The sequence below is a fragment of the Lactuca serriola genome, chromosome 5 (genome assembly GCF_051521515.1).
Source record: "Lactuca serriola cultivar US96UC23 chromosome 5, Lser_US96UC23_V15, whole genome shotgun sequence".
NCBI lineage: Eukaryota > Viridiplantae > Streptophyta > Magnoliopsida > Asterales > Asteraceae > Lactuca > Lactuca serriola.
Genome location: NC_136412.1, coordinates 44,582,324 through 44,601,540, shown reverse-complemented (window position 1 = coordinate 44,601,540; position 19,217 = coordinate 44,582,324).

Below are 19,217 nucleotides of genomic sequence, written 5' to 3'. Positions count from 1 at the left end.
ATAATTGATCCTCTAAAGACACCAAAGTGCACTAGTATGGCCAAGAAGAGGAATCAAAATTTGTTGAAATGGTTAAATCAAAAAGGATTACTCATATTTCGCCCTAAATCAAGTCTTAGAGTCATACTCCAAGATTGTGACATGAGTGACACATCTTAAGAAGTTTTAACACACTCATCAAATGTAGAGTAGAAAATTGTTTTTCTTACTCTTACACGTTTGAAATTGGTAAGTTGTGATGTCTTGGATAAGACAAAGACTAACTAAGACCAATTGTGTGTAGTGGTTTGTCTTGATAAGAATCCGCACTAACTCTTTAATGTTTGTTTGTCAGGAAATGTTTCTTGACAAGAGAATCTTATATGTCAAGAGGTCAGTGGGAGTCTAAATGATCTTCAAAAGGTTCAAGAACAAATCAAGATTAAACCTATTATTAATCACTAGCACAGGACTTGAGTTTTGTAACCTATCGTGTTGACATATTCTTGTTTATGTGCCATTCCAGTTTGGTCAACAATGCATGTGAGTTCTATGAGTTCTCAATGGGTTGCATAGGGGCAAGGCACCCTGATTAATGGAAAGTACATTGATAGGTAGGGGTGAGCTGCTCAATAACTTGGAACCCATGGTGGGACCCTTGATGGAAAGAAATTAATAATGAACAAGTTCTTTCCATAAGAGTATGGATTTGACACAAACATTATCTTATGATTATAGTTATTACAAATTCACATGGATAGGAGCACATACACCATCAAAATCTAAGTGTCATAAGGTTTCTCTCCTTCATGAAAATGATTGTGAGGAATCGCTTTCACTAAGAAAATTTTAAGGAGTTAGATGTTGTGTAAATTGCATTCTCAAATTCGATTATGATTACAGCATCCCTCTTCATAGTTCGAATTGTGAGATTTGGCAATTAGTTTAACATTTAGACTTATTTCTATAAGTGATGAAATTGTTTAGACACACATATGAGCTTTCTAGGGAAAGGCGTATGAGCTTGAGAAGCTTGACAAAGGTTTATCGAAGCATCTCATATTAGAAATATAAACTTTGGAAGTCAATAAGTATTGCTTTCTAGAAGTCCAAATGTTTTCTGAATATGTGTAAAAGCTAGTGGGAGCATAAATGTTATGCTGGTATGGAGATAATTATCATGTTAGTTGGAGCATGGTTATTATTTTAAGTGTTGCAAGTTAGCAATATTAATTATAGAAAACAAAGTTTCAATTTGCAAAGGTTGAATAGGTGTTTTTCTATAATTAAGGGAGAGGATATTATGCTTCATTTCAAATCTAAAGGCTTAGATCGAGAAATTTAGTCAAAAGACATATATGGATGTTATGTTGAAAAGATTCAACTTAAAAGGATTCTATATATGGCAATATTATAGCAAGGAACTGGTAAAGTATCATGTTTCCATTATGAATCATGTCCCATACGCTTCGGGTATAGGATCGATTGCATATGTTGGAATATTCGACCGTTCTAAAATTTTCCAAATGCCTAGGGCAATAACAGGGAAAGGGGACTAGAACCGGTTTGACGAAAATTTGTTGAGGATTGGTCGCTTGTGAGTAGTTGGAAGTATAGTAATGAATGGACAATATCGACATTATTATGAATAGATAAGACTCTATTCACAATAAGTTGTCATATGGAAAATATGGAAATGTTTCCATATTGGGAGTTGGACATTAAGAATTTATGTCGAGATTAGAAACTTTTGTGCAGGAAGGATGTTCAAAAGAATGTAATTTGAATGTGAGATTTCACATCTATGGAATTGTCTTATAATAATCTCCAATAGAGTTCTTTGTAATATCATTGGCAAAGTCTTCGTGGATTTGGTGTTGTGGCATTACGATAGGATCGTTGCATAAAATGTTAAAATCTAACATATTCTAGTAGTGGCGAGAATTTTGTTCTTACACTAACGATAAAGAATAGGGATTGTGAAATGAGCATCATTGGAAATGTTTTCAATTGATCTATTTCACAAAGTATGGACCATAGGTAAACAGAGTGTGCATGCTTGGTGCACAGGACAACTACAGTTATAATTCAAGTAATAAGTTGATTATCCAGAACATTATAGAATGAATAATGTGTAATCAATATGGTGACTAAATAAAAAGAGTTTTATTTATACTCAAAAGTTTGGGGCCATATTGGATTCGATTATTCTTGTGTTTCACTTTGCATGTTTTGACTTCCTGAATAATAAGATTATTCGAACGTTCCACAGTCGCTCATACATTAGGGCTAGGTATGAAAGAAGATTGTCATGAATTGGTTTGTATATTGTCTAAAGTGTATTAGACATAGAAAAAGTTTGATGCAACGTTCATGAGTGCTTAGGAATAAGATTTGAGCATTGGATTAAACGAGTGCTCAATTGGATCGCTTCATAGATTTTATCACGAGTGATTGCTGAGAAGATAATATCTTGTATTCTTGAAACCGAGACGTGTGAGTTGTATTCTGTAAGTCGGTTGCACATTGATAATATGTAAACGCACCAGTAACTTGGTGTTACAAAACATATTCTTGTGTGTGATTCGATGAGTAGGTACAAGCGAGCATTTGAGTCGAAGTTTATCCATTACTTTTACCCAAAGTAGGATAAAACCAATATATGTGGGCCCTCGATGATTTAGTGATGACACCTTAAGCGCTTGGCCAAGCCGGGACTGAGTTGATGTGTTCAATTGTAGTCTGTTGTCAGTCGTCATAAATCGGAAATCGGGAAACAACAGATGAAGAGAGAGTATAATTAAAATCCATGTCTCAGTTCATACAATATCTAGAATGGAGGAATATATGATCCCTTATCTAAAGGACATGTTTATGATAAGATCAGAGTTCGACAACGGCTTTCGAAAGCCACGATTACTAATCAAGTTCCGAAGTCATACGCAATATAGTTATTAGACTTATCCAAGTGGGATACTGTTGGATTATGTGTCTAAGGCCATAACTATTTTGGTATGTACTTGACCCGATTGTGAGCATGGTCCTTTTGGGTTGCCTTCACCATAGCAACTGATATGATGAACTAAGGAGAAAAAGGATTAATTATGATTTATTAATATTGTTGGGTTTTGAGCATTCTAACACTCCTATGGTGTACATGCAACCCTATAAACCTTGGATCTATGTTTTCTCTATTATACAGGCAAATAAGAACTTTCCAAGGTTTTAATCCTAACTAGCATATTATGAAGTTCTTATACTACAAAGTTCTAGTTAGATGACATACCTTTTGATGTAGCTTGATGTCTTCAAGCTTTAAGAGCTTAGCCGCAATAGTGTGGAAGCCTCAAATGGAATCACAAATCAACAAAACACCTTGGAAGACTTTTGAGAATATGGATACTTGGTTCTCTCTAGTGAAATCGGCTAGCCCTTCTTAGTGTACCCACACTAGTGCCCATTTCACCAACCAATGACATCTTTATATAGTATGGAGACTAGGGTTAAACCCATGACCTTTCATTTCATATGATCCATGGGTTAAACACTCCATGGACTATCCATGAAAGCTTAGCCCAACCTAAATGAACTTGGCCCATTCCATATATATAAGAGTCCATATTTAATTAGTTCATTTTGATCACTTAATTAATTATAAATTAATTCTTGATCAATACTAATTAAATAATATGATTATACATTAATATATTAGAACTTATAATATATTAATATAAACCATAAATATTCTATTATCAAAAGACTATCCATATAAATTGTGCCGGTGAAGTGTAACCCAAATAGACCATGTCGGGTCGGGTCAAGTACATACCAACTATAGTTATGGACTTAGACATTAATCCAACAGTCTCCCACTTAGATAAGTCTAAAACAATTATTGAGTATGACTTCAAAACCTAATTGGCAATCATAGCTCTTAAAGTTGTTGTCGAACTCTGATCTTGTCAACGAACTTGTCCATTAGATAAGGGATCATATATTCCTCCATTCTAGATATCATATGGAGTGAGACATGGATTATAATCATTCTCTCTGTCCATTTGTTGTTTCCCGATTTCCGATTCATGACGACTGACTGATTGAACAAATCAAATCAGTCCTGGCTTGGCCAAGCACTCACATGTGTCATCATTAAATCATCGAGGGGCCCACAGATATCGCTTTTAACCTGAAGGTAAAAGGAATGGATAAACTTCGACTCATATGGCTTGTTCTGCTACTTGTTGAATCATACACAAAGGCACATTTTATAACACCGAGTTACCAAATGCGTTTTCGTGCAATCAATGTACAACCAACTCATAGTAACAACTCATATCTCTAGGTTTGAAGAATATAAGATATTATCGTCTCATGATCACTCCTGATAAAATCCATGAAGTGATTCCAATGAGCGCGGGTTGAATTCAATACTCAGAACTTTGAGCAATCATGAGTGTTGTAACACAACTTTGTCCACCAACTTAGACCTCTACAAGCCAACCCATGACAGTCTTGATTCATATCTACCTCCAACATATGACAGTCTTGATTCATATCTACTTCCAACATATGACCGACTGTGAAACACAAGAATAAATGAATCAAATATGGTATCAAGCCCTATGAATATAAATAAACACTTTTATTTATCACCATACTAATTACTCACTATTCATTGTTTCGGTTTTATCAACTTTATACTTGAATTAAAAACACTAGTTGTCCCATGCTCCAAGCATGTGTATTATGTTTTTCTTAAACAATAGCTTTGCCATACACCAGGTATGCACTCTATGTTTGTCTATGATCCTTACTTTGTGAACTCGATCGATTGAACATAACTCCAATGATTCTCATTTCACAGTCCCAATTCCTTACTACATATGCAAGAATTCCAAATTCATGCCATTTACTAAAATATGTTAGATTCTAAACTTATATGCATTGATCCTCTTGTAATGATTATGCACAAATTCACAAAGACACTGCAACAATCATTACAGAGTATTCCAAAGGAGATCAACTCCTTGGAAACATCCTTCTTGCATTAAGTTTCCTAATCATACAGATTGAATACTTTCTAACTTTGAAGCATTTCCATATCCCATTTTGACTATCACTTCTAAACAAGAGTTCCCTCTTTTCAGACTATGTCAATATGGTCCTTCCAAAGTCAACACTATACTTCCAACTGTCCTTGAGCAACCAATCCTTGGTAAACCTTAGATTGTCCTCAACAATTGCTTAATCCTTTTAGTCGCATCCAATTCTAGACCTTTTCCCTTCTTAATGCCCCAAGCATTTGGAAAATTTTAGAAAGGATGAATATATAGCACATGTAATCGATCCTATATCCGAAGCATATGGGACACGATTCATGATGTCTCACATAAAGACTAAACCAGTCTTTTGCTATACTATTTCCATTTCAATTTGCCAAGTTTTTATAATTCAGATTATGAAAAGGGATGTCGTAATCATAAACAAATTTTAGAATGCAAATAATGGACCCATATACAAAATTTCCTTATGTTGAGCCATTCCAACATGAAATTCATATATATATCATTGACTAAATACGATTAAAACCTCAATCTACGCTTTTAGATTTGAGATGAAGTATAATTTCCTCTCCCTTAATTATAGCAAAACAACTTTTTCCCAATTGAAACCTTTTGTTTTCTATAATTAACATTTCTAACGTGTAACCTTTATCATAATTATCATGCTCCCACTAACATGATGATTATTAGCATAACACTTATGCTCCCACTAGCTTTGACATGTACTCAGAAATTAGCTGACTTTCTTACCAAAGTTCAGATTTCTGATACTAGATTGCTTTGATAAAACTTTATCAAAATCATACACTGTGACAACCGTCAAATTTTGGTCAAGTCAAAGTCAACTAAAGTCAACAAGTCGAACCGTTCAACTCAACTAACCCTTGTGTACGAGGGCTTACGTTATGTATTTACTAGACAACTCGCTATTCTAACGAGAGATCATAAATCGAAAAGTGCGTAAATCTAGATCTCCTTAACCTAAAATTGTGGTATGTGGCGAGCCAAACCGATAAAACAATGTTACATACTCATCGGGAGTATGCAAGATCCTTAAACAAGGCTTAACGGGGTTTACGGACCTTGCATTGCAAAGCCGGACACTCACATTCGTCACACACGAAACTACTCTCAATCGTTTTCACTCTATCTCTTCTTATCGAGAATCTCTCCCAAATATCTCTTTGTATGAGAAATCTCTCCAAGAATGTCAAATCTCTCCCAAATCTCTCTAAGTATGTGAAATCTCTCCTAAATATCTCTTTGTATGAGAAATCTCTCCAAGAATGTCAAATCTCTCCCAAATCTCTCTAAGTATGTGAAATCTCTCCCAAATATCTCTTTGTATGAGAAATCTCTCCAAGAATGTCAAATCTCTCCCAAATCTCTCTAAGTATGTGAAATCTCTCCCAAATATCTCTTTGTATGAGAAATCTCTCCAAGAATGTCAAATCTCTCCCAAATCTCTCTAAGTATGTGAAATCTCTCCCAAATATCTCTTTGTATGAGAAATCTCTCCAAGAATGTCAAATATCTCCCAAATCTCTCTAAGTATGTGGAATCTCTCTCAAATCTCTCTCAACTTTCTATAGTCACTCGGGGCATCCCGACCCTCGAATTTGGTAGAAACAACCCCAAAACGGAAGTCTACGCGAAAAACAGACTTAAGGAGCCGAAACCCCTCTTAGGACCCGAAGGTCTTCTTAGGATCCGAACCCTTCTGAGCCGAAGGCTGCTGAACCGAGCCTCACTCAAAGAACCGAACCCGAAGGCTCCTGGAACCGAACCTCGCACATCACCTGAACCCGAACCTTCGGCACATTTCGGGTCTGATCACTTTCTCTTCTGAAGACCGAGCCTTCGCTTCTAAGAACACCGAGCCCTCGCCTCTCGCTTCCTCGCCCCCTTCGCTTCACGCCTAGCAGCATTAGGGACCGAACCCAGCTTCAGGAGGACCGAACCTCGGCCAGGACTGAGAGGTCTCGTTGGGAAGCCCCTTTTCTCCCAGTTTTCGTCTAAATTTGCGTTTTAGGCCCATTTTTAATTGTTTTAACACGGGATTTTCACCAAAAACAAAGGTAGAGTGTTGACTTAGCTTTACCTTATGACACAAACAACCACTCCCACACCCACTCTATGACCAGCCACACCTCCCCACCTTACCTAGGTCACTTTAATGTCCTTTCCACTCAATTATCACCCTTTCCCACGTTTTAGAGCTGGAACAAACCATTCCCTCTCCTCACTTCTCTCATTTTCTCTCTTTTCACCAAAAAGATCAAACTCCTTTCTCTCTCACTTCCTCCCTCTAGAATTCGAGATTCAAGGGATGATCTTGGGTTTTTCCTCCACATTTGGTAAGCAAAATCCATTCTCCTTATGATTATTTCACTTCTTTCTACTCAAATCATGGATATCTTACACAAACTCCATCATAATTGTGTTAGATCTTCGAATCTTCAAGTGATCCTTCAAGTGTTCTTGGGTTGAACACTTCTCTTCTTCAACACTCATCTTCCGAAATCACTCAAGGTGAGTTCATACTCCTGCATTTTCATGTTTTCTCAAGCTTTTTAGGGGGGGGGGGGGGGGGAATACAAGTTAAAACACCAAGAACATAACTAAACTTTTCTAACAGCCTTCATCAGAAAAGTTCAACTCCATTCACGGACTGTTTTGGACAACTTAAGCATTTTAGTTTTTAAAACTGTTTTAGTTGCAAGTAGTTCCACTTCTTAGCTTTAAAATGACTACTTGCACATCTCCACACGATTTTTCTACAATTTATGGTGATTTTTACAAAACAGCCTGTCTTTTCAAACACAAATCCGGACCAGTCTGTGAAAATGAGCATTTTAATACAAGTTAAAGGCTTCCAAAAATCATGATAAAAATTATGAGTAAAGTAGACACAATTTATGAACTCTCAGAATTTATGGATCTAGTTTTCGACTTCGTATGATTTTTCTTTGATTTTTCTAAAACAGTGCAGAAAGGTTAAGAGTTAGTTAACAACTTCTAACTTTCGAAACACTTTGTAACATGTTGAGCAAAGTGTTAAATCTTTGATGACTTCATATATTACATGTATTTCTTGTAGTGGTATAGTTATATAATAGGAATTACTTACTGAATTTATGAGAATCCTCCATCATAACCATTAGTACAAAATAAAACAAGATAAACATAGCTATATTGTACTACACTTTTGACTTACATAGAAAGGGTTCTTGTACACCACAAACAAACATACTAAACTATAATAAGTATAGTTAGGTTCCATATACATTTCAAACATTTTGATAAACTATAATAGGTATAGTTTATGATCATTTACATTACAAAAGGTTTTCACACGAATAGGGTACATTCCAAAGTACCGGGTTTTGACATAGATGGGGTACATTCCAAAGTACTGAGTTTTTATACAAAAAGGGGTACATATACAAAGTACCGGGTTTTATACAAAGAGGGGTACATATACAAAGTACCGGGTTTTATACAAAAAGGGGTACAGATACAAAGTACCGGGTTTTTAACTACAAATGGGGTACATTCCAAAGTACCGGGTTTTATACAAAAAGGGGTACAGATACAAAGTACCGGGTTTTTAACTACAAATGGGGTACATTCCAAAGTACCAGGTTCACATAAAATAGTTGTTATGATATTAAAACTATATTTCATCTAGAATCGTTAGACTTCAACTATAATCATTGAGCGTATATGCTTGAGTCATATAAGAATTTAGTCTTGATTGGCATAGAATTGGTGGTGCCCACCTCATCTCCTGTTCCTCGTTGGGTTGTGGACCTAGGGCAGACACATTATATTCAACGTTTTATCTAACTTAAATCTTATATAACTTATATACGCTGGACGATTATAGGGGAAATCTACGGGTCCTTCTAGGGTTCATTAACACATCATATAGAAATATTATGTTCATACTTAACTAAGAAAATATTGGATTTTCTGGAAATCAAACTCTATCGATTTTACAAGGAAAATGGTTTCTACTTCAAACAAAACTCTTATGAACTCACCAACTTAATTGTTGACACTTTTTCAAAACTACTTGTATTCTCAGGAAATCAGTGAAACAGGAAAAACTTCAGCGCCTTGAGGATGGGACGTTAAACCGTCAACAATTTACTTTTGTCATGATGTAATTGATTTTGAAACATGTAAACATATACTTTGGTGTAACTTTTTCAATTATATTTATGATGGTTGTATTTACTTTGAGCACTATTATACTCGTTGTTATGATACTGTACATGAAGTCCTCCACCCCGGACGTTTCCGCCATCCTTGGTTTGGGGGTGTGACATACACCTTGCCTTAGATAGCACACATGTGTGTCTAAAAAATTTTAAAAACTATGAAAAGGGATGCCGTAATCATAGTCTAAATTGTTCAGACCTTTTGTCATTCCCACCATTGCTATCTACTCAAAATCTACTTAGTGAAAGGGTTTCCTTACCATCATTTTCATGAATAAAAGAGAAACCTTGTGACACTTAGATTTTATGGTGTATGTGTTCTTATCCATGTGAATTGTCAAAACCATAGTCACAAGACAAGGATAATGACAAATCTAAACTCATATGGACTGAACTCAATCTTAATTTCTTGCCACCTGGCAGCTCAAGGGCCTGCCATTGCTTCCAAGTTGTTGTGCAACAAATTGAGAACTCTAAGAACTCATATGAAAAGCCAACTTTAACTGGAATGGGCACAGAATATGTCAACACGATAGGTTATAAACTTCAAGTTGTGTGCTAGTGATGAACTTCAGGTTTTATTCTTGATTAGTTCTTGAGACTTCCAAGACCTTTAAGACTCCCACTGTCCTCTTGACATATAAGACTTTCTTGTCAGATATTCAAGAGATAGTGTGGATTCTAATCAAGACAAACACTTCACACAATTGGCCTAAGTTGGTCTTTGTTTTATCCAAAACATCACAACTTACCAATTTCAAATGTACAAGAGTAGAAAACTTTTACTCTTACATTTGACAAGTGTTTTAAACCTTCTTTAAGACATGTCACTCAAGTTACAATCTTCAAGTATGACTCTAATAATTGTTTTTGGAACGAAGTATGAATCATCTTCTTGATTTAACCACTTCAACAATTCATAGCTCCTCTTCTTAGCTATAAGAAGGCACTTAGAGGATGAATCGTGATAAGGTCTCTAAATCATTAAGATGATCATAAAAACTGATACTAAAGTACTCTCTCATCTTTTCAGATTTGAGAAACTTTTATCCTTCTGCCTAATTTGATTCTTCTTATTCACTCTGCCTTACATTGGAACCTTTTCCAATGTCTCAGAATTACACTTTAAGCTTGTAAGTATAACCATATTTACTGAGCTTTAGTAAATTATGACGAATAATCTTATCGATCTTTTGTGGTGGACTTGACCAGTGCACAAAAATCTGTACTCGATCCCTTAGTCCTTCACTTGACTCACACATCCATGTGAACAAGTAATTAGTCTTAATTTTCCAATACTTGAAAGTTCTCATACATCATACTATACAACTTGCATGATTCCAAGTTTCTATCCAACTGAAACTTGGGTGATGAGAATCTTTTCTTATTTGGTAAATTTAGACACTACCACAAATGAAAGAATCAAATTCATATTTCCAATATTGCTATCAATGGAATCATATAGATAACATCTTTTTTCCCAAATGCCATTGTAAGGATATTCTAAAATAAAAAAAAATTCTTTTATTTTAAAACTTTGCGGAAAAACTAATCCTTACAATGCAGATGTATATGAAAACTTGTTGTCATCTATTCCTAATCAATCTATCATAACTCTTAAGCACGTGCTCAAAATTCTGATCACCGAACCATGCGATTAAAATCCATCTTCGCGATCAGAATCAGCATATACTTCCTTTAAGTTTCTTTACTTTTCTTTGATTCTTAAAACATCAACATGTGACCCAGCCACATCATGTAATAAGAATCTCCAAGTAGGAACTTAATAGAGTTAGACAATGGACTTTACCTGAAATAAAGTCAAAGTTATTGACTTTATCATCCTTAGGTAAGTTTGGCAGCTTCGTAACCAAAGCCCCTTCCTTTGGCAATAGAAACATATGGACCCTTAGTTAATAGTACATGGGACTATCTCAGACTTAGCCTTTCTCTTTACCATTTGGTCAACCATGTTGACTATGGCCAATCCCTTTCCATTGGAAAGAGAATGCATTTCTGGATTTCCTGTGTCACTATTATCCCTGTCCATAAAGTTTTGGGAAGTTGATCTCCTAATCAAATTTGCTTTACTAGTACACTAAATCATTTTTGATTTAGCAACACCAAGCAAATAGATAAGATCATTAAGGGTCTTGTCATAGTCTATTTCATAGGAGTCCCAAAGGAACTCACTATGTGACTTAGAAAGTGATTGAACCACTAACTTTCTCAAGACGTTGACACCCAACTCTCCCGGCTTGTCATAATGTGACTTCATCTCCAAGATGTGATCACACCTAGACCTTGACTTGCCAATAGGGTTTGAGTAACCTTGAACTTGTGGGTAAGGGAGAATAATTGGAGGAAGTGGAGGAAGCGAAGTTCCAAGATATTTGGGAAGATCAAAAACGTCTAAACCAGACATCTTTTGGGAGATATTCAAGATAGGTGATCTAAAGTCCTTAATATAACACCCAATATGAAATATTAAGGCTAGGACCCAACAAACTATTTTATAACTTGGAAGAGGGATGCCGTAATCCAAGTTATAGAATATTTGAACGTAGGTGAATGACGATTCACCAATTTCCACCATGAAAAACAAAATGTATTATTAGGTTTTAATTGGATTTGAAACTCCTAGATCTTTGAGATTCATTGAACTGTTCAATGGCATGTTTCAATCTCGAGTGTGCCCTTCAGGTTTTGTGACTGGGATGCCGAGGATCACAAAACAAGGTGTGAAATAACCATGCAAATTACTTGGTACCCTTAAGTGTTTACCCCTCAATCGATGTGTCGGTTAACCACACACGCTCCATCGATACTATGATAAACATTAAGTTACCATTTGCCTACCTTGTTAAATACGAGTTAGTGTGCCGGTTAACCACACACGCTCCACTAACCGACTTAAACAAAGTGCAAAGTGTAATTTCATGGATAAGCACCTTATTCACATTTTCCTAAGTAACTAAGATTGCGTATTTATAAAAGGTTTAGTTACTTAGTATTTATCATTAATACTTTTAATGAAGGGAGAATTATAGTCCTTGTCCTACCCGTTCGGCTAACGACCCTCCACCGGTCAAGGAAGCGGTGGGTGAGAGTGGACACCCATTAAACTGCCATTTTATAGGCAGTAACCTTATACCCCCCTTATAGACCGGCTTCATGAATGAGGCCTACTAACGGTAAGACTGACTTGCTCTTATACATATATATATATATATATATATATATATTATTAACTTATAATATTATGAAGTAGAAGGGTTGAATTTTAACTTTTAAAATTCTAAGGGCTAACTTGGAGTTAAAGTATTCATAAGAGAAAACTTTTCTTATTCCATAACTTATGTGTTTAAAGTAGTTATAATTAAAAAACACTTCAAGTTCCATGACTTGAGGACAAGTTATGGAAGACTTTAAACTAATAAAAGAATTAACTTTTCTTTATTTTATAACTTATGTAATTTATTAAGTTTACACATTTTATTACATAATGAAGTGACTCTTGAACTTCCATAACTTGAGGACACGTTATGGAGTTATAAAACCATTCAATGAGACAACACTCTTCATTTTTGTAACCAATGCCAACTTTTATGAGTTTTATGAAACTTAAATGTGACCTTTCATGTAACTTTAGGACAAGTTACACAAACACATTTTAGAATCATCTCTTAGATTAAAATGGATTGAAAACAACTATTCAATTAACTTATCTATTAATCTAAGCAACTCATATGATCAAGATAATTCAATCAAACTTTTCTCATGTAATTAGCATAGCACTTAAACTAATACAAAACATGAATCTATTGATAATTGTGTTTGAAATTGGATTAGTATGAACATTACCACATCAAAAAATATGTTTATAAGTCCAAAAACATGTTAGGGTAATGTTCCTAGTCCATTTCTAGCCAAAAAAAAAAGTCGAATATATGCTGTCTGGGGCTCCAACTCGTCGAGTGCACGAACCAACTCGGCGAGTTGGATGCATTTTGCCTTGGACTCGGCGAGTCTGCTGGGCAGACAACATCAAAACTCGATTTTTCAACTACTTTTGCAAGTATATCAAGAAAACAAGCCTAGGCTCTGATACCATTGTTGGGTTTTGAGCATTCTAACACTCCTATGGTGTACATGCAACCCTATAAACCTTGTATCTATGTTTTCTCTATTATACATGCAAATAAGAACTTTCCAAGGATTTAATCCTAACTAGCATATTATGAAGTTCTTATACTACAAAGTTCTAGTTAGATGACATACCTTTGATGTAGCTTGATGTCTTCAAGCTTTAAGAGCTTAGCCCCAATAGTGTGGAAGCCTAAAATGGAATCACAAATCACCAAAACACCATGGAAGACTTTTGAGAATATGGATACTTGGTTCTCTCTAGTGAAATCGGCTAGCCCTTCTTAGTGTACCCACACTAGTGCCCATTTCACCAACCAATGACATCTTTATATAGTATGTAGACTAGGGTTAAACCCATGACCTTTCATTTCATATGATCCATGGGTTAAACACTCCATGGACTATCCATGAAAGCTTAGCCCAACCTAAATGAACTTGGCCCATTCCATATATATATATATATATATATATATATATATATATATATATATATATATATATAAGAGTCCATATTTAATTAGTTCATTTTGATCACTTAATTAATTATAAATTAATTCTTGATCAATACTAATTAAATAATATGATTATATATTAATATATTAGAACTTATAATATATTAATATAAACCATAAATATTCTATTATCAAAAGACTATCCATATAAATTGTGCCGGTGAAGTGTAACCCAAATGGACCATGCCGGGTCGGGTCAAGTACATACCAAATATAGTTATGGACTTAGACATTAATCCAACAAATATATTATATGAATAATATATTAAAAGAGAAATCATATTGTTTAATTAATATTAGCCAAGAATTAATAATATTTAATTTTGTGGCTAAAAGAGATTAATTAAATAAAGCGGACTGATATTGCAATTATATGATAGTTGCAATTGGGCTATGGATTCCTAATAGAAAGGGGTTTGGACGAAATCTATGGGAAGCCCATATGGATTTCATCCAAGGGATTTCTGGGGGAACTCCATGGGTTGCTTAAGGCCTATGTAGAGAATTAGGGTTTCACCTTAAACCCTAGCAACCCACACAAGTATAAAAGAACCCTAGATGTTTTTGGAGCCTCCTCCTCCTTCTCCTAAGTCATCTTGTTGCTCATGGTGTTTGTGACTCCATTAGAGGTGCAAAATTTATGGCACTAAGCTTTCAAAGGTCAAGATCAAGAGGAATTGAGATTGTTATTACTACATAACAATCAAGGTAATATCTAAACCCTTTTATTATGATAATATCGATTATTATATGCTAGATCTAGGGTTTATGAGCTTTGGATGATTATTGCATGTTCATTAGACAAACTAGATCCAAAGCTTTAGGGTTTGCATGTACACCATAGAATTAATGTAGTGCTCATAACTCATCATGGATGTCCCGGCTTCATTTTCCAAAAAAGCTCGCGCAATCAAGACCAACTCACCCTCGAAGTAACACATGTCTTCAAATCCGCAAATGAATACCCAAGAAGCTTTCAATACCATTTCTTCATTCTCCGCCTTTTATAATCAGCAAGTAGTTATAAAACCCACAAAGGATAAGAAGCGTTCGAGGAATAAACTTGTCAAATCAAGCAAGCAAGGCTTCTTCGTAAGTAAAATTCACATTACCTATCAAACATGAGTTCCACCCGAAGCCTTGCTTGTTCGATTCCAAAATTTTTATGTTCGACTCAAAACTACATATACCAACACCCTACACATCAAAATTGATTTCACCAAGCCTTCAATGTACTAGTGGAATTTGTTGTTGAATCCATGTAACGCTCAGGTTTCAGGGCTAAGCATATTTGTCAATGTAATAGTCTAGTTCAACTATTGTAACTCTTTTTGAAGTAATAAAGATGAAATATTTGAGTTTTATGTGAATTATGTGTATTTATGTGCTTATAATTTAATTATAAATCTATAATTAATAAAGAATAAAAATAAACGTCAAAATTAAAGTGTGAGATAATCCCGATATCTCTACATAAAGTTGTAGAATATGTCTCAAGGTTTCCTTACATATAAAGAACGCCGAAATCCGAGTTATAACGAAGAAGTTATGGCCCGTCGAAGTTTTACGGCAAAACCGACACGGCACCGGGAAGCGTAAATAGTGAATTTACGATAGAGCGAGTTTTAGCCTTAATGATATAAAGGAAAATTGTAGAGTATGTTAAACTAAGAACATCGATAAAAAGAACTCCCAAATCTGACTTCGTATGAAGAAGTTATGATTTTTCGAAGTTTCGGATTAGCGGTGTACAGCCTGAAATTCGAATTTTAGTTCGAGCAGTTTTTGGCTTACGCGACCTAAATGAGAGTTGAAGATCTCATTAATAGGAATTCAACTATAAAAAGACAGACAAAAACGGAGTCCGTATGAAGGAGTTATGAATTCTTCGCGATCATTTAGCAGTCTAATCTCTCCTACTGTTAAATTTAAGATCGGTCAAGAATTAGCCGACAGAGTCTAAAAGAAAGTTGTAGATCCTGTTTTTACCTATGCGTGGAAAAAAAGAAAGTCAAAAACAGAGCTCGTAAGCGAGAGTTATGATTTTTCTAAGTCGGGAGGCTGCTGTGCGAAATCGGGTGACGTGGCGCAATCCTGGCCGTTGCTTCCTCCCCAAGGCTAGCCACTAGATGGTGACACCTGGCCATAAAACTCGACGAGTTTGAGGTATACTTGACAAGTTTTGGTGATTTCCAGCCTATAAAAAGGGTGTCGGGGCATCCTCATTTCTCACACCTTCCAACTTCTCTTTCTCTCTCTAGAATCTCTCTCTAGGCCTCCTTAAGCCCCCTAAAGTCTAGGAAAACCCCCTAGCACCCGAAGGAAGCCCCGAGGCTCTCGGAGTCCCGAGAAAAGGGGTCTTTCGACTTGGGAATGCTGCTCCAGCGAAGCCCGGTTTTCGAGAAAACTCGCTGTAAGTGAGCTACGCCTAACCTATCTTTAGTTTAGCTTACGTTTTAATATAGTAATGTTATTAGGACCTTATAATAAGTACTTGGGCTATTATTATGGGTTATATAAGTATCGTATAACGCTTATATAATAATAATAATAATAATAATAATAATAATAATAATAATAGCTAGACTATTAATTAATCGCGGTTATCCTTAGACTAAACCCTAGTGGCAATGATACTAGGTTTTGCCAAAGGAAAAGTGTGTTAAGAGTAACGAAGTGTTGTCCAAGCGCCGAGTCACCACCTACACAGGTGAGTGCATAGTTACTTTCAGCTTACACATAGATATGAATTATTTTATATAAATTACGTGCTATGTGTGCATATTATATGAATACTTGCTATCTATGTTGGATGAACATTTTATACATGTTTTCAATGATTTAAATTGTATATGTATTTTATATCTACAAAATGTGTTGGGTAAAACATGGGTAGATGTAATAGTTGTTGTGTGACGAAATAAAATAATGAGAGGCCTTGTTATAGATTTAATTGATGAATCAGTCATCTAGCGGAGTATAGATGACGACCACAGACTATTCTAGACAGTCCAGTGGAACACTAGCAGGCTCGCAACCCGTAGGTGTTTATTCAAACTGTGTGTTTATTTGAACTATGTGCTCACCAGATGTACTCCATCCCCCACATGGTTGCCTCAAGGACATTTATTGCTGAGGAATCCCCTTAGCAGTAGTGTCCGTCCCGATGATAATCATTAGGGTAGGTCCCTTATGATAGATGCTTAGGGACGTAATGTGAGGATAACGGGAACAGGTAATCGGGTTTGTTTAATTTAATGAAGTTAATAAACTTATTTATTGTGGGTTGAATACCCTATGTGCTCACCAGGCTCCCAAGCCCGACCCACTCAGTTTCTTGTATTACAGGTAGTGGCGCATGAGCATAGATGTGATGTCTTGGGATGAGAGATTAATCGGATATAGGCCTGTAGTTATGAAATAGTGTAGTAACGCTTATATTGTACTGTTTATGCTTTTGATCTGTACGAACATGACATCCCAAGTCTTTTAATGAAATACATTTGTATGGAAATGCTTTTGATAAATCTTTATCATATTTTGTTTTGGGACAAAACCGCAACACTTTTATTTAAAATGTTACTCTGATTTTTAAACAAAGCATAAACAAACCGGTCTTTTCTGGACGTCATTTTGGGGATGTCACAATCCATCAAACACATTCAATTATGATTCAAACTCAACACGTTTGACTTGTAGTTAGCAACGATCGCCTACGAAATCAGTCAAATTTGATTTCGACACCATGAAACATCATCATAGTCAAACGTAATTTCTACTCCAAACAACATCAAACCGATCCATCGAAATCAGCCATTTGTTACTATACTCCTTAACTGTGATTACGAGACTTTCACCAACTGTAAGTCTTCATTACCGCGAGGTCGAAAACAATTTTCAATTTTTACATGTCGAATTTTTCAATCCACACATCAAAATCACAGTCCTTTTGAAATCTGTTCGACACCCCAAGCAATTAACCCATAGTGAATCCTTGTTCGATATCAACATTCAACTTTTTGCTATCAAAATCCAAGTTCTTCCTACACATCGAAGTCTTCCAACATACACATCGAATTCCAATACTCCATATAATTCAACATTAAGCATTTTGATTCTAATATACACGTTCAATGTGGACTCACCATCACATTCAAAATCACAATAAAAACAAAAGGAACATAAGTTGAATTTGATTTCACCATTCCAATGAATTTTGTGCGATGAATCAGTCCAATAAGAGTTCATCTTCAGTGAAGTCATTCGTCCCAAGACATTCAACTCCAAAATCAAAACTAATTTCGACACTAGTAAGGCCAATCATAGGCTTTTGACTCCAATGATTAACTCAATTTCCAGTATCAGTTGACTTTGACTCCAACACGGTTCGAACTCAATACTCCATCTGTACACTATTCGCCCTCGATGTCAACTCTTATGACCAAACAGAATCACACAAACATAGACGATGAGAACAATCGAAAGAAATCATCGCATGTCGAATTGTTTGACACAAGCAATCAAACATCCATTTTCGATGTCAATTCAACCTCAAACACACTCGACCATTAACCCATTTTTTTCGAAATCGACTTCAAAAATATTAACAAAATTTGAAATCGATCCCAATACATGTTCAATTCAAGTCAATTTTTGATACGAACTAGTAGTCGGACTCTTCTCGATGCAAACGAGTTAATTGTTTCGCTCGATTTGAGTATTGATGTTGAGAATTAACATAGGTATATGACAAGAAATTGATGAACTATAACCAGCTTAGGACTTATTATGCTCGATTTTGAACAGTAAGCAAATTATAATTTGGGCTCAAGGTATGAAAATGTTCTAATTGGTCTAAAAAATGGATTTCAAAAGAAAAAAAGGTGAGAATATGATTTTGATTTTGGGGGTTTGATCTAAACAAAAAATAATTAGATCACTAATGGCGTTTGAAACAAATTAGATCCAATGAAACAAAACAATCAACAATCAAAAATGAAAATCACAAATTGAATTTAAGATTGAATTTCAATAAAACCTAGATCGTTCTTCATCAGATCATCAAAAATCAAGAACGTTTAGGAATCCATTTGAGGAATTGAGATACCTTCTTGATTATTTTTTCCATTTGCAAAACACGAATTAATCATTGAAGATCTTGGTTCTTTTGTTGGAACAAGAAAGTTTCCAATCTTCACATTATACCACCCACGATGTGTGTTGTACAAACCGTTCTTCGTGTTCTTCAACGATCTAGCATCATCTTCATATGAATCATCTAGACTTTT